Consider the following 17,675-nt stretch of genomic DNA (forward strand, 5'->3'; position numbering starts at 1 on the left):
AACAGCTAGTGTGTAATAAGCACAATACTTACAGCATAAACACGTTGTAGGGCGCAACATAACACATTCAGCTTCCTGGAAAAAGCTAATCTTAAAAAAAATGTTGCCATTTTCCACACAAACAAAGCAAGTACGCTCGGTCAAAAACACTCACACATGAAATAAGGCTCTACTCTTCCAAAATGTGCTAGCTTGATGCTAATTTACATTGGATTTGCCATAGACAGGCTACTACTAGCATTAGCAATTTTACATGGAATAAGCGGTAGACAATGGATGGATGGATGGATTTCAGCACCAACAGATTTGGTAACGAAAACGACAACTAAGGTAAATGTTACAATCAAACAGCCCGTGTGTAATAAGCACAATATTTACAGCATAAACACGTTGTAGGGCGCAACATAACACATTCAGCTTTCTGGAAAAAGCTAATCCAACAAAAACAACACACCATAAAAAAAGCCTATACAGTACTACCATTTAATGTTTTAGAGGTGCAATGCAGTACGTTAGCTCGAGGCTAATTTACATTGGATTTGCCATAGACAGGCTGCTATTAGCATTAGCAATTTTATATGGTGATTTCAACACTGACAAATTTGGTAATGAGAAGGACAACTTAGATGAATGTCACAATCAAACAGCCGGTGTGCGATACGTACAATACTTACCGCATAAACATGTTGTAGGGCGCAACATAGAAGTGCGTCTGCATTGCAAATGAGACTTAAATGTAACAATACAACAGGAAAGATATCATGAATCAGCTCATTTTTAAATATTATCAAACAATTACAATTTGTTATGGACACACACGGAACTACCGAAAAATGCTAGCATTAAGGACCATTGATCCCCAGGTACCGGGAATTGGTACATGCTAATATAGCTTAGCCTAGCATGGGTGTTGCTGGGAATCAAAAGTAGTAAAATAGCACGGATTGTGACATCAACCCCCCAGCGTTCCCAAATGTCTGCACATCTGTCACAGCTGGATTTAATCCACTGAGCTGTTGGCCCCCTGCTGAGATTTGACACACAAGCAACTTCTGTTTGATGTTCACGACAAAGACCTTTGACCTCTGCGTACGGACACGTTTGATGTTCACGCCAAAGACCTTTGACCTCTGCGTACGGACACGTTTGATGTTCACGCCAAAGACCTTTGACCTCTGCGTACGGACACGTTTGATGTTCACGCCAAAGACCTTTGACCTCTGCGTATGGACACGTTTGATGTTCACGCCAAAGACCTTTGACCTCTGCGTATGGACACGTTTGATGTTCACGCCAAAGACCTTTGACCTCTGCGTACGGACACGTTTGATGTTCACGCCAAAGACCTTTGACCTCTGCGTACGGACACGTTTGATGTTCACGCCAAAGACCTTTGACCTCTGCGTACGGACACGTTTGATGTTCACGCCAAAGACCTTTGACCTCTGCGTACGGACACGTTTGATGTTCACGCCAAAGACCTTTGACCTCTGCGTACGGACACGTTTGATGTTCACGCCAAAGACCTTTGACCTCTGCGTACGGACACGTTTGATGTTCACGCCAAAGACCTTTGACCTCTGCGTACGGACACGTTTGATGTTCACGCCAAAGACCTTTGACCTCTGCGTACGGACACGTTTGATGTTCACGCCAAAGACCTTTGACCTCTGCGTACGGACACGTTTGATGTTCACGCCAAAGACCTTTGACCTCTGCGTACGGACACGTTTGATGTTCACGCCAAAGACCTTTGACCTCTACGTACGGACACGTTTGATGTTCACGCCAAAGACCTTTGACCTCTGCGTACGGACACGTTTGATGTTCACGCCAAAGACCTTTGACCTCTGCGTACGGACACGTTTGATGTTCACGCCAAAGACCTTTGACCTCTGCGTACGGACACGTTTGATGTTCACGCCAAAGACCTTTGACCTCTGCGTACGGACACGTTTGATGTTCACGCCAAAGACCTTTGACCTCTGCGTACGGACACGTTTGATGTTCACGCCAAAGACCTTTGACCTCTGCGTACGGACACGTTTGATGTTCACGCCAAAGACCTTTGACCTCTGCGTACGGACACGTTTGATGTTCACGCCAAAGACCTTTGACCTCTGCGTACGGACACGTTTGATGTTCACGCCAAAGACCTTTGACCTCTGCGTACGGACACGTTTGATGTTCACGCCAAAGACCTTTGACCTCTGCGTACGGACACGTTTGATGTTCACGCCAAAGACCTTTGACCTCTGCGTATGGACACGTTTGATGTTCACGCCAAAGACCTTTGACCTCTGCGTACGGACACGTTTGATGTTCACGCCAAAGACCTTTGACCTCTGCGTACGGACACGTTTGATGTCCACGCCAAAGACCTTTGACCTCTGCGTACGGACACGTTTGATGTTCACGCCAAAGACCTTTGACCTCTGCGTACGGACACGTTTGATGTTCACGCCAAAGACCTTTGACCTCTGCGTACGGACACGTTTGATGTTCACGCCAAAGACCTTTGACCTCTGCGTACGGACACGTTTGATGTTCACGCCAAAGACCTTTGACCTCTGCGTACGGACGCAACAATAAATGGTATCCGTGTCAAAAATCCCAACGGAGTTTTCAATTACCGTTTTTCAGTTTGAAGCGCGACCGACCAGACTTTGGCACACTCACGGACTGACTGGTGCCAGCCTGCCAGCTTGAATGCCAACATGAAAACAAGAGTTATTAACGTCTTTCCCCATTAAAAAACAACATGACCCAACATAAGCTTAAAGACACATTACTGTCCGAACATATTTATCAGGGCTGTGAATCTTCGGGGAGTACAAGAGTCGATTCGATTCTTGGCGGTAACAATTCGATTCAGAATCGATTCTCGAATACCTCTGGATTAGCAGACCGGGGTGGTGGTTCCTCTCTTTAAGAAGGGGGACCGGAGGGTGTTTTCCAACTATCGTGGGATCACACTCCTCAGTGTTCCCGGTAAGGTCTATTCAGGTGTACTGGAGAGGAGGCGACGCCAGATAGTCGAACCTTGGATTCAAGAGCAACAGTGTGGTTTTCGTCCTGGTTGTGGAACTGTGGACCAGCTCTATACTCTGGGCAGGGTTCTTGAGGGTGCATGGGAGTTTGCCCAACCAGTCTACATGTGCTTTGTGGACTTGGAGAAGGCATTCAACCGGGAAGTCCTGTGGGGAGTGCTCAGAGAGTATGGAGTATCGGACTGTCTTATTGTGGCGGTCCACTCCCTGTAGGATCAGTGTCAGAGCTTGGTCCGCATTGCTGGCAGTAAGTCGGACACATTTCCAGTGAGGGTTGGACTCCGGCAAGGCTGCCCTTTGTCACCCATTCTGTTCATAACTTTTATGGACAGAATTTCTATCCGGTTTGGTGGCTGCGGGATTAGGTCTCTGCTATTTGCAGATGATGTGGTCCTGGTGGCTTCATCTGGCCGGGATCTTCAACTCTCACTGGATCGGTTTGCAGTCGAGTGTGAAGCGACCGGGATGAGAATCAGCTCCTCCAAGTCCGAGTCCATAGTTCTTGCCCGGCAAATGGTGGAGTGCCTTCTTCAAGTTGGGGAGGAGACCCTGCCCCAAGTGGAGGAGTTTCAAGTACCTCGGAGTCTTGTTCACGAGTGAGGGAAGAGTGGATCGTGAGATGGACAGGCGGATCGGTGCGGCGTCTTCAGTAATGCGGACGTTGTATCGATCTGTTGTGGTGAAGAAGGAGCTGAGCCGGAAGGCAAAGCTCTCAATTTTACCGGTCGATCTACGTTCCCATCCTCACCTATGGTCATGAGCTTTGGGTCATGACCGAAAGGATAAGATCACGGGTACAAGCGGCCCAAATGAGTTTGGGTCTCTCCCTTAGAGATAGGGTGAGAAGCTCTGCCATCCGGGAGGAACTCAAAGTAAAGCCATTGCTCCTCCACATGGAGAGGAGCCAGATGAGGTGGTTCGGTCATCTGGTCAGGATGCCACCCGAACTCTTCCCTAGGGAGGTGTTTAGGCCATATACGACCGGTAGGAGGCCACGGGTAAGACCCAGGACACATTGGGAAGACTATGTCTCCCGGCTGGCCTGGGAACACCTCGGGATCCCCCAGGAGGAGCTGGAAGAAGTGGCTGGGGAGAGGGAAGTCTGGGCTTCCCTGCTTAGGCTGCTGTCCCCGTGACCCGGCCTTGGATAAGCGGAAGAAGATAGATGGATGGATGGATGGGTGCCAGTCGTATAATTAACTACATTCCTCTATAAAATAGATAAATATATCTGATACATGTTTATATTACTTACAAAACCCAAAACGTCATGTAAATGGTAAATAAAAAGAGAATACAATGATTTGCAAATCCTTTTTAACTTATATTCAATTAAATAGACTGCAAAAACAAGATATTCAATGCTAAAACTAACAATCGTATTTTTGTTTTTGCAAATAATCATGATCTTAGAATTGAATGGTAGCAACACATTGCAAAAACGTTGTCAGAGGGTCATTTTTACCAGTGTGTTACATGGCCTTTCCTTTGAACCACACTAGTGCAGGTTTGGGAACTGAGGAGACACATTTTTGAAGTGGGATTCTTACCCATTCATGCTTGATGTACAGCTTAAGTTGTTCAACAGCCTCCCTTCTTATATTTTAGCCTTCATATTGCACCAACGGGAGACACGTCTGGACTACAGGCAGGCCAGTCTAGTACCCGCACTCTTTTACTACGAAGCCACACTGTTGTAACACGTGCAGGGGCGTCCAGGATAACGTTGCTTAGATGGCAGCATATGTTGCTCCAAAAGCTGTATGTACCTTTCAGCATGAATGGTGCCTTCACAGATGTGTAAGTTACCCATGCCTTGTTCACTAATACACCCCCATACCATCACACATGTGTAAGTTACCCATGCCTTGTTCACTAATACACCCCCATACCATCACACATGTGTAAGTTACCCATGTCTTGTTCACTAATACACCCCCATACCATCACACATGTGTAAGTTAGTCATGTCTTGTTCACTAATACACCCCCATACCATCACACATGTGTAAGTTACCCATGTCTTGTTCACTAATACACCCCCATACCATCACACATGTGTAAGTTACCCATGTCTTGTTCACTAATACACCCCCATACCATCACACATGTGTAAGTTACCCATGTCTTGGGCACTAATACACCCCCATACCATCACACATGTGTAAGTTACCCATGTCTTGTTCACTAATACACCCCCATACCATCACACATGTGTAAGTTACCCATGCCTTGGGCACTAATGCACCCCCATACCATCACACATGTGTAAGTTACCCATGTCTTGTTCACTAATACACCCCCATACCATCACACATGTGTAAGTTACCCATGTCTTGTTCACTAATACACCCCCATACCATCACACATGTGTAAGTTACCCATGTCTTGTTCACTAATACACCCCCATACCATCACACATGTGTAAGTTACCCATGTCTTGTTCCCTAATACACCCCCATACCATCACACATGTGTAAGTTACCCATGTCTTGTTCCCTAATACACCCCCATACCATCACACATGTGTAAGTTACCCATGCCTTGGGCACTAATGCACCCCCATACCATCACACATGTGTAAGTTACCCATGTCTTGTTCACTAATACACCCCCATACCATCACACATGTGTAAGTTACCCATGTCTTGTTCCCTAATACACCCCCATACCATCACACATGTGTAAGTTACCCATGTCTTGTTCCCTAATACACCCCCATACCATCACACATGTGTAAGTTACCCATGTCTTGGGCACTAATACACCCCCATACCATCACACATGTGTAAGTTAGTCATGTCTTGTTCACTAATACACCCCCATACCATCACACATGTGTAAGTTACCCATGCCTTGGGCACTAATACACCCCCATACCATCACACATGTGTAAGTTACCCATGTCTTGTTCACTAATACACCCCCATACCATCACACATGTGTAAGTTAGTCATGTCTTGGGCACTAATACACCCCCATACCATCACACATGTGTAAGTTACCCATGTCTTGTTCACTAATACACCCCCATACCATCACACATGTGTAAGTTACCCATGCCTTGGGCACTAATACACCCCCATACCATCACACATGTGTAAGTTAGTCATGTCTTGTTCACTAATACACCCCCATACCATCACACATGTGTAAGTTACCCATGTCTTGTTCACTAATACACCCTCATACCATCACACATGTGTAAGTTACCCATGTCTTGTTCACTAATACACCCTCATACCATCACACATGTGTAAGTTACCCATGTCTTGTTCACTAATACACCCCCATACCATCACACATGTGTAAGTTACCCATGTCTTGTTCCCTAATACACCCCCATACCATCACACATGTGTAAGTTACCCATGTCTTGTTCCCTAATACACCCCCATACCATCACACATGTGTAAGTTACCCATGTCTTGGGCACTAATACACCCCCATACCATCACACATGTGTAAGTTAGTCATGTCTTGTTCACTAATACACCCCCATACCATCACACATGTGTAAGTTACCCATGCCTTGGGCACTAATACACCCCCATACCATCACACATGTGTAAGTTACCCATGTCTTGTTCACTAATACACCCCCATACCATCACACATGTGTAAGTTACCCATGTCTTGTTCACTAATACACCCCCATACCATCACACATGTGTAAGTTACCCATGCCTTGGGCACTAATACACCCCCATACCATCACACATGTGTAAGTTAGTCATGTCTTGTTCACTAATACACCCCCATACCATCACACATGTGTAAGTTACCCATGTCTTGTTCACTAATACACCCTCATACCATCACACATGTGTAAGTTACCCATGTCTTGTTCACTAATACACCCCCATACCATCACACATGTGTAAGTTACCCATGTCTTGTTCACTAATACACCCTCATACCATCACACATGTGTAAGTTACCCATGTCTTGTTCACTAATACACCCCCATACCATCACACATGTGTAAGTTACCCATGTCTTGTTCACTAATACACCCCCATACCATCACACATGCTGACTACAACACTTTCACCCTACAACAATCACTAATACACCCCCATACCATCACACATGCTGCCTAGAACACTTTCACCCTACAACAATCACTAATACACCCCCATACCATCACACATGCTGCCTACAACACTTTCACCCTACAACAATCACTAATACACCCCCATACCATCACACATGCTGCCTAGAACACTTTCACCCTACAACAATCACTAATACACCCCCATACCATCACACATGCTGACTACAACACTTTCACCCTACAACAATCACTAATACACCCCCATACCATCACACATGCTGCCTACAACACTTTCACCCTACAACAATCACTAATACACCCCCATACCATCACACATGCTGACTACAACACTTTCACCCTACAACAATCACTAATACACCCCCATACCATCACACATGCTGACTACCACACTTTCACCCTACAACAATCACTAATACACCCCCATACCATCACACATGCTGACTACAACACTTTCACCCTACAACAATCACTAATACACCCCCATACCATCACACATGCTGACTACCACACTTTCACCCTACAACAATCACTAATACACCCCCATACCATCACACATGCTGCCTAGAACACTTTCACCCTACAACAATCACTAATACACCCCCATACCATCACACATGCTGACTAGAACACTTTCACCCTACAACAATCACTAATACACCCCCATACCATCACACATGCTGACTAGAACACTTTCACCCTACAACAATCACTAATACACCCCCATACCATCACACATGCTGCCTAGAACACTTTCACCCTACAACAATCACTAATACACCCCCATACCATCACACATGCTGCCTAGAACACTTTCACCCTACAACAATCACTAATACACCCCCATACCATCACACATGCTGACTAGAACACTTTCACCCTACAACAATCACTAATACACCCCCATACCATCACACATGCTGACTACAACACTTTCACCCTACAACAATCACTAATACACCCCCATACCATCACACATGCTGACTACAACACTTTCACCCTACAACAATCACTAATACACCCCCATACCATCACACATGCTGACTACAACACTTTCACCCTACAACAATCACTAATACACCCCCATACCATCACACATGCTGACTACAACACTTTCACCCTACAACAATCACTAATACACCCCCATACCATCACACATGCTGACTACAACACTTTCACCCTACAACAATCACTAATACACCCCCATACCATCACACATGCTGACTACAACACTTTCACCCTACAACAATCACTAATACACCCCCATACCATCACACATGCTGCCTAGAACACTTTCACCCTACAACAATCACTAATACACCCCCATACCATCACACATGCTGACTACAACACTTTCACCCTACAACAATCACTAATACACCCCCATACCATCACACATGCTGACTACAACACTTTCACCCTACAACAATTACTAATACACCCCCATACCATCACACATGCTGACTACAACACTTTCACCCTACAACAATCACTAATACACCCCCATACCATCACACATGCTGACTACAACACTTTCACCCTACAACAATCACTAATACACCCCCATACCATCACACATGCTGACTACAACACTTTCACCCTACAACAATCACTAATACACCCCCATACCATCACACATGCTGACTACAACACTTTCACCCTACAACAATCACTAATACACCCCCATACCATCACACATGCTGACTACAACACTTTCACCCTACAACAATCACTAATACACCCCCATACCATCACACATGCTGACTACAACACTTTCACCCTACAACAATCACTAATACACCCCCATACCATCACACATGCTGACTACAACACTTTCACCCTACAACAATCACTAATACACCCCCATACCATCACACATGCTGACTACCACACTTTCACCCTACAACAATCACTAATACACCCCCATACCATCACACATGTGTAAGTTACCCATGTCTTGTTCACTAATACACCCTCATACCATCACACATGTGTAAGTTACCCATGTCTTGTTCACTAATACACCCCCATACCATCACACATGTGTAAGTTACCCATGTCTTGTTCACTAATACACCCCCATACCATCACACATGCTGACTACAACACTTTCACCCTACAACAATCACTAATACACCCCCATACCATCACACATGCTGCCTAGAACACTTTCACCCTACAACAATCACTAATACACCCCCATACCATCACACATGCTGACTACAACACTTTCACCCTACAACAATCACTAATACACCCCCATACCATCACACATGCTGCCTACAACACTTTCACCCTACAACAATCACTAATACACCCCCATACCATCACACATGCTGCCTAGAACACTTTCACCCTACAACAATCACTAATACACCCCCATACCATCACACATGCTGACTACAACACTTTCACCCTACAACAATCACTAATACACCCCCATACCATCACACATGCTGACTACAACACTTTCACCCTACAACAATCACTAATACACCCCCATACCATCACACATGCTGACTACAACACTTTCACCCTACAACAATCACTAATACACCCCCATACCATCACACATGCTGACTACAACACTTTCACCCTACAACAATCACTAATACACCCCCATACCATCACACATGCTGCCTACAACACTTTCACCCTACAACAATCACTAATACACCCCCATACCATCACACATGCTGCCTAGAACACTTTCACCCTACAACAATCACTAATACACCCCCATACCATCACACATGCTGACTACAACACTTTCACCCTACAACAATCACTAATACACCCCCATACCATCACACATGCTGACTACCACACTTTCACCCTACAACAATCACTAATACACCCCCATACCATCACACATGCTGACTACCACACTTTCACCCTACAACAATCACTAATACACCCCCATACCATCACACATGCTGACTACAACACTTTCACCCTACAACAATCACTAATACACCCCCATACCATCACACATGCTGACTACAACAATCACTAATACACCCCCATACCATCACACATGCTGACTACAACACTTTCACCCTACAACAATCACTAATACACCCCCATACCATCACACATGCTGCCTACAACACTTTCACCCTACAACAATCACTAATACACCCCCATACCATCACACATGCTGCCTAGAACACTTTCACCCTACAACAATCACTAATACACCCCCATACCATCACACATGCTGACTACAACACTTTCACCCTACAACAATCACTAATACACCCCCATACCATCACACATGCTGCCTACAACACTTTCACCCTACAACAATCACTAATACACCCCCATACCATCACACATGCTGACTACCACACTTTCACCCTACAACAATCACTAATACACCCCCATACCATCACACATGCTGACTACCACACTTTCACCCTACAACAATCACTAATACACCCCCATACCATCACACATGCTGACTACAACACTTTCACCCTACAACAATCACTAATACACCCCCATACCATCACACATGCTGCCTACAACACTTTCACCCTACAACAATCACTAATACACCCCCATACCATCACACATGCTGCCTAGAACACTTTCACCCTACAACAATCACTAATACACCCCCATACCATCACACATGCTGACTACAACACTTTCACCCTACAACAATCACTAATACACCCCCATACCATCACACATGCTGCCTACAACACTTTCACCCTACAACAATCACTAATACACCCCCATACCATCACACATGCTGACTACCACACTTTCACCCTACAACAATCACTAATACACCCCCATACCATCACACATGCTGACTACCACACTTTCACCCTACAACAATCACTAATACACCCCCATACCATCACACATGCTGACTACAACACTTTCACCCTACAACAATCACTAATACACCCCCATACCATCACACATGCTGACTACAACACTTTCACCCTACAACAATCACTAATACACCCCCATACCATCACACATGCTGCCTAGAACACTTTCACCCTACAACAATCACTAATACACCCCCATACCATCACACATGCTGACTACAACACTTTCACCCTACAACAATCACTAATACACCCCCATACCATCACACATGCTGCCTAGAACACTTTCACCCTACAACAATCACTAATACACCCCCATACCATCACACATGCTGCCTACAACACTTTCACCCTACAACAATCACTAATGCACCCACATACCATCACACATGCTGGCTTTTTAACTTTGCGCCTAGAACAATCCGGATGGTTATTTTCCTCTTTGGTCCAGAGGACACCACGTCCACAGTTTCCAAAAACAATTTGAAATGTGGACTCGTCAGACCACAGAACACTTTTCCACTTTGCATCAGTCCATCTTAGATGAGCTCAGGCTCAGCAAAGTCGGCGGCGTTTCTGGATGTTGTTGATAAATGGCTGTGGCTTTGCATAGTAGAGCTTTAACTTGCACTTACAGATGTAGCAACCAACTGTAGCTACTGACAGTGGTTTTCGGAAGTGTTCCCGAGCCCATGTGGTGATATCCTTTACACACCGATGTCGCTTTTTGATGCAGGGATCCAAGGTGCGTAACATCATGGATTACGTGGAGTGATTTCTCCAGATTCTCTGAACCTTTTGATGATATTACAGACCATAAATGGTGAAATCCCTAAATTCCTTGCAATAGCTGGATGACAAATGTTGTTTTTAAACGACTTTCTCAGGCATTTGTTGACAAAAGTGGTGACACCCGCCCGTCATTATTTGTGAATGACTTAGCATTTCACGGAAGCTGCTTCGTCAGCCAATCATGGCACTCACCTGTTCCCAATTAGCCTGCACACCTGTGGGATGTTCCAAATAAGTGTTTGATGAGCATGTCCTCAACTTTCTTCATCTTTTTTGCCACTTGTGCCAGCTTTTTGAAACATGTTGCAGACAGGCAAATTCCAAATGAGCTAATATTTGCAAAAAATAAAGTTTTCTGGTTCGAACGTTAAATAACTTGTCATTCAATTAAATATAAGTTGAGAAGGATTTTCAAATATTTTTTTTGTTTTTATTTACCATTTACACAAGGTGACAACTTCACTGCTTTTGGAGTTTGTAGTTAATCATAGAACTGGCATCCAGTCTTATTAAAAACCTTGTGCAAAGACATCATCCCAGTCAGCGTCTAAATTAAGCGCGCCGCATGAGCAACCCTAACCCTTGGGTGGTCATGTGACTTTTTCAAATCCACTCCTAAAAGGGAGTAAAACAATAACAATCCCTGGAAGTTGGCATGGCGACCACCCGCTACCAGGAACAAAAAGAGGTATCACGGTTGAGTTTAAGGACGGTAGGAAAATTGGGCCCCAGCATGGGCAGAAAATATGAAATGTGCAATAATGGGAGCATCACTCTTCAACACATCGAACGCTACCTGCCAAATTAAATCTAAGGTGGCTGCAACAGTGTTTTGAAAGCCTGCCAAGACATCAGCAACAACACATTCTGGTGGCAAAGAAAGGTGTGCACTTATATCTACATGAAAGGTGTGCACAGACCACACTTATATCTACATGAAAGGTGTGCACAGACCACACTTATATCTACATGAAAGGTGTGCACTTATATCTACATGAAAGGTGTGCACTTATATCTCCATGAAAGGTGTGCACTTATATCTCCATGAAAGGTGTGCACTTATATCTCCATGAAGAACAAGAGATGTGAATAAGTTATCTGTGATCGCTCTTGAGGAGCAGGAAAATATTATCATCCTTAATATGGCAAATATAAAAAAATATTGATTCACATCCAAATTGCAACTTTTTTTCATTATGATTCTTGATTCATAATTATCAAGAATCGATATAAAATAGAAATATACATACATACATACATATATATAGATATTACACACAAATATACATGTGCACACACACACATACATATATATACATATATATATATGCACATATATGTACAAATATATAATATATTGTCTATTATATATGGACACATATATGTATATACAAATATATATAAATACATAACATAATATATATATATATATATATATATATATATATATATATATATATATACACACATACACACATACACACACGTAAATGTAATATAAATACAATATGCATAAATATGTATATAAATTGATTCTTAAAAATATACAAAAGAAAGAAAAATAAAATTGTATATATATATATATACATACACACATACATACAGTATATATATATATATATATATATATATATATATATATATATATATATATATACACATATATATACATATATATAAACATATATACATATATACATATTTACACACACACAAACATACAAATATATCCACACACACACACACACACACACACACACACACACACACACACACACACACACACACACACACACACACACACACACACACACAGTACATAACAAACCGTGACATACCATAACATACTATTACGTAACATACCATACCATGATGAACAGCGACATACCATAATGTACTATTACGAGACACAGAATACAATAACACACCATGACATACCATAACGTACTATTAAGTAACATACCATGACGTACTATTATGTAACATGCCAGAAACCGTAACATACCCTGACGTACTATTAAGTAACATACCATAACATAATAAGCCGTAACATACTAATATGTAACATACCATAATAAACCATGACATACCATAACGTACTATTACGTAACGTACCAAAACATATCAAACCATGACATAACATCACGTACTATTACGTAACATGCCATAACGTAAACATAACGTACTATTAAGTAACATACCATAACGTACTATTATGTAACATGCCACAACATAAGAAAGCGTGACATACCCTGACGTACTATTACGTAACATACCATAACGTAATAAGCCGTAACATACTCATATGTAACATACCATAATAAACCATGACATACCGTAAGGTAACTAATACGTAACATACCGTACCATAAAACCATGACATACCATAATGTACTATTACGTAACATACCATACCATAATAAACCATGACATACCATAACGTACTATTACGTAACATACCAAAACATAAACCATGTCATACCATGACGTACTATTATGTAACATGCCACAACATAAGAAAGCGTGACATACCCTGACGTACTATTACGTAACATACCATAACACAATAAGCCGTAACATACTCCTATGTAACATACCATAATAAACTATGACATACCATAAGGTAACTAATGCGTAACATACCGTACCATAAAACCATCACATGCCATAACGTACTACTACGTAACACACCATACCATAACAAACCATGACATAGCATAACGTACTATCACGTAACACAGCATGACCTAGCACAACTTAACAGTAGGTAACACACCACCATGTACCACACCAGGTCTTACATGGTATGGCACAAACACGGCTGCTGCTGATGATGATGATGATGATGACGAGCTCACGTTGGCTTCGTTTAGAGCGTGAGAGATTTGCACCATTTGACAACACTCCACAAACATTTTGGCAAAATACACACACACACACACACACACGCACACACGCACACACGCACACAACAACATACACACACACACACACACACACACACACACACACACGCACACACGCACACACGCACACAACAACATACACACACACTCCGAGGACAGGAAATGAAATCTCCTCTCCAACCTCCTGCTTCCTGTTTTGAGCACCAGGAGCCCGAGTACCAGTGGTACCGCTCTATCAACACCAACAGGTACTTTTTCAAGTACCAGCTGGTCCCTGTCACTAAATAACCAGCAAGTGACGACAGCTTCCAAACACACACACACACACACACACACACACACAGAGAGGAGGGGGGGTTACCTACAGCCATCTGTGTCATTCTCCGAGACTTGAAGTGGACTCAATGTGAGCACACAAAGTATTAGCATGCTTGCACGCCCACTTCCTGCCCTTAGGACCCCTCTCTCTCACACACACACACACACACACACACACACACACAAAATCTGAACACTCATGACATAAAGGGGGGCGTAACACAGAGTGGAAGCCCCTCCTCCTGCCATCGTTGTGATTGGCCGGAGGTGAAGTGACGTGGAGCTGGGAGGGGGCGGAGTCAGGGTTGCATCACGGACCAACAATGTCTGACCGGAGGAGGACTTGAAAGAAAGGACAAGTTTCACCCTCCAAGTTGCTGCTTTATACATCACAGCCTATCATAACAACATGCCGACATGCGCCCCCCAGTGGCCATGAGCGGTGTTTGCGCCTCTGTCCGTGATTTAAATACATGGTCAAATTGTCAACACTTGGGAAAAAAATATATATATATAGTAAATAATAATACAATTAAAATTATAAATAATAAAATAAATAATCATAATAAATAATAATAAAATCAATGATTTAAAAAAACATGAAAACATGATAAAAGAACATGGAAAACGCTAATAACTTCAAAAAAAATTTTTTGGGGGGGGAAAGGGCCTCAGCTCATTTTTTTAAACGCATTTTAAAAATACTATATATAAAAAATAAAAAAAAAACGACAAAATATTGCATAAAAATTAAGTTTTCTATAGCAAAAACAGCATTAAAAAAATAATAATAAAAACTTATGATTGACGGATTGATCTGAAGTGGATTCATAGATTTGAGCTTAAAAAAAAAAAAGATTCAAGATAAAAAAAAATGAAATAAAAACATTTAAAAATGGGCATTTTTTCTATCCTTTTTTTAATGGGATTTGTTTGAAAGCAATAATGAATCAAAATCAATTTGTTATGGATTATTGACATATTTAAGTCTCCAATTTAACTCACATAAAATATTGCACTTTGGAATATTTTTGGGGGGGAAATATTGCATGTTTTGTGTTTGCCATAAAAATAAAATTTTCTATAGCAAAAACGGCATATAATAAATAAAGAACATAACAAAAACTTACAATTGACAGATTGATCTGAAGTGGATTCATAGATTTAAGCTTAAAACAAAGATTAAAGATTAATAAAATTGAATAAAAACATAAAAAATGGGGCACTTTTTATCACAAATAATTTTAATGGGATTTGTTTAAAAATAATAATGAATCAAAATCAATGTTGTTATGGATTATTCACATATATAAGTCTCCAACTTAATTCACATAAAATATTCTACTTAGGAATATTTTGGGGGGAAAATATTCCATTATTTGTGTTTTCCGTAAAAATAAAGTTTTCTATAGCAAAAACGGCATAAAAAATATATATAAAAAAACATAATAGAAACTTACAATTGATGGATTGATCAGTAGTGGATTCATAGATTTGATCTTAAAAAAAAAAAAAAGATTCAAGATTAAAAAAATGAAATAAAAACATTTAAAAAATGGGGCTTTTTTAAATCCCTTTTTAAATGGGATTTTTTTTAAAACTAATAATCAAAATCAATGTTATGGATTATTTACATATTTAAGTTTCCAATTACTTCACATCAAATATTCCACTTAGGAATATTTTTGGGGGGAAAATATTGCGTATTTTGTGTTTGCCATAAAAAAAATGTTTTCTATAGCAAAAACGGCAACAACAAAAAATAATAATAATACAATCTTACAATTTATGGATTGATCTGAAGTGGATTCATAGATTTAAGCTAAAAAAAAAAAGATTCAAGATAAAAAAATAAAATAAAAAATGGTGCCCTTTTTTATCCCCAAGAATTGTAATTCTTGGGAATTTTACATTTTAAACAAATTTTAATTTGTTTAAAACTAATAATGAATCAAAATAAATGTTATGAATTATTGATATATTTAAGTCTCCAATTTCATTCACATCAAATATTCCACTATGGAATACATTTTTGGGGAAAATATTGCATATTTTGCCATAAAAAACTAAGTTTTCTTTAACAAAAAGGCCCCCCCCCCAAAAAGAGAAAAATAATAAAAATTTTAAATGAAATATTTTTGGGTGAAAATATTGCATATGTTTGTGTGTTTGCTATAAAAAACGTTTTCAATGACAAAAAGTGCATTAAAAAAACGTGAAAAATAATTTAAAAAAATAAAAATTGACAGATCCGAAATTGATCTCAAGATGTAAGAGTTCAAAGTTTTTTTTTTTTTATCACTTTTATGAGAGGGGGCTGTTTTTGATTAAAAAGAATTTCTTTTTTTTTAAACGGTCATTGCTCAAAAATAATAATGAATCAAAATCAATGTCGTCATGAATTATTGACATATTTAAGGCTCCAAATACTTCAGATCAAATATCACACTTTGAAATATTTTTTGGGGGAAAATATTGCATATTTTGTGTAATTGCCATAGAAAAACTACATTTTCTTTTAAAAAAAAAAAAAAAGGGCATAAAACAAACGTGAAAAAAAATAAATAAAAATGACAGATCCGAAATTGATCTCAAGACATGATTTGAGAGTTATTATTTTTTTAAACACTTTTAGGATTTTTTTTTTAGTATTATTAAGAATTTTAGTTTTCTAAACTCTTATTGC

General features: G+C 40.9%; 1 protein-coding gene across 9 annotated transcripts in view; it reads right to left on the bottom strand.

Moving 5' to 3' along the window:
- LOC133552033 (tripartite motif-containing protein 3-like) overlaps positions 1-17,675 on the bottom strand; it is a 62,649-nt gene that overhangs the window by 29,169 nt on the left and 15,805 nt on the right. The window contains exon 1 of one of the 9 annotated variants that reach the window (XM_061899312.1): positions 15,037-15,168. The exons of 3 other annotated variants lie outside the window; for them this stretch is intronic. The gene's annotated coding sequence lies outside the window, so the exon portion shown is untranslated. Of the gene's footprint in view, positions 1-14,566; positions 14,743-15,036; positions 15,169-17,675 lie in introns of those variants that run through there. 5 more of the 9 variants (XM_061899310.1, XM_061899315.1, XM_061899316.1 and 2 more) reach the window with 5 other exon arrangements.

Source organism: Nerophis ophidion, linkage group LG04, assembly GCF_033978795.1.
Source record: "Nerophis ophidion isolate RoL-2023_Sa linkage group LG04, RoL_Noph_v1.0, whole genome shotgun sequence".
Taxonomy (NCBI): domain Eukaryota; kingdom Metazoa; phylum Chordata; class Actinopteri; order Syngnathiformes; family Syngnathidae; genus Nerophis; species Nerophis ophidion.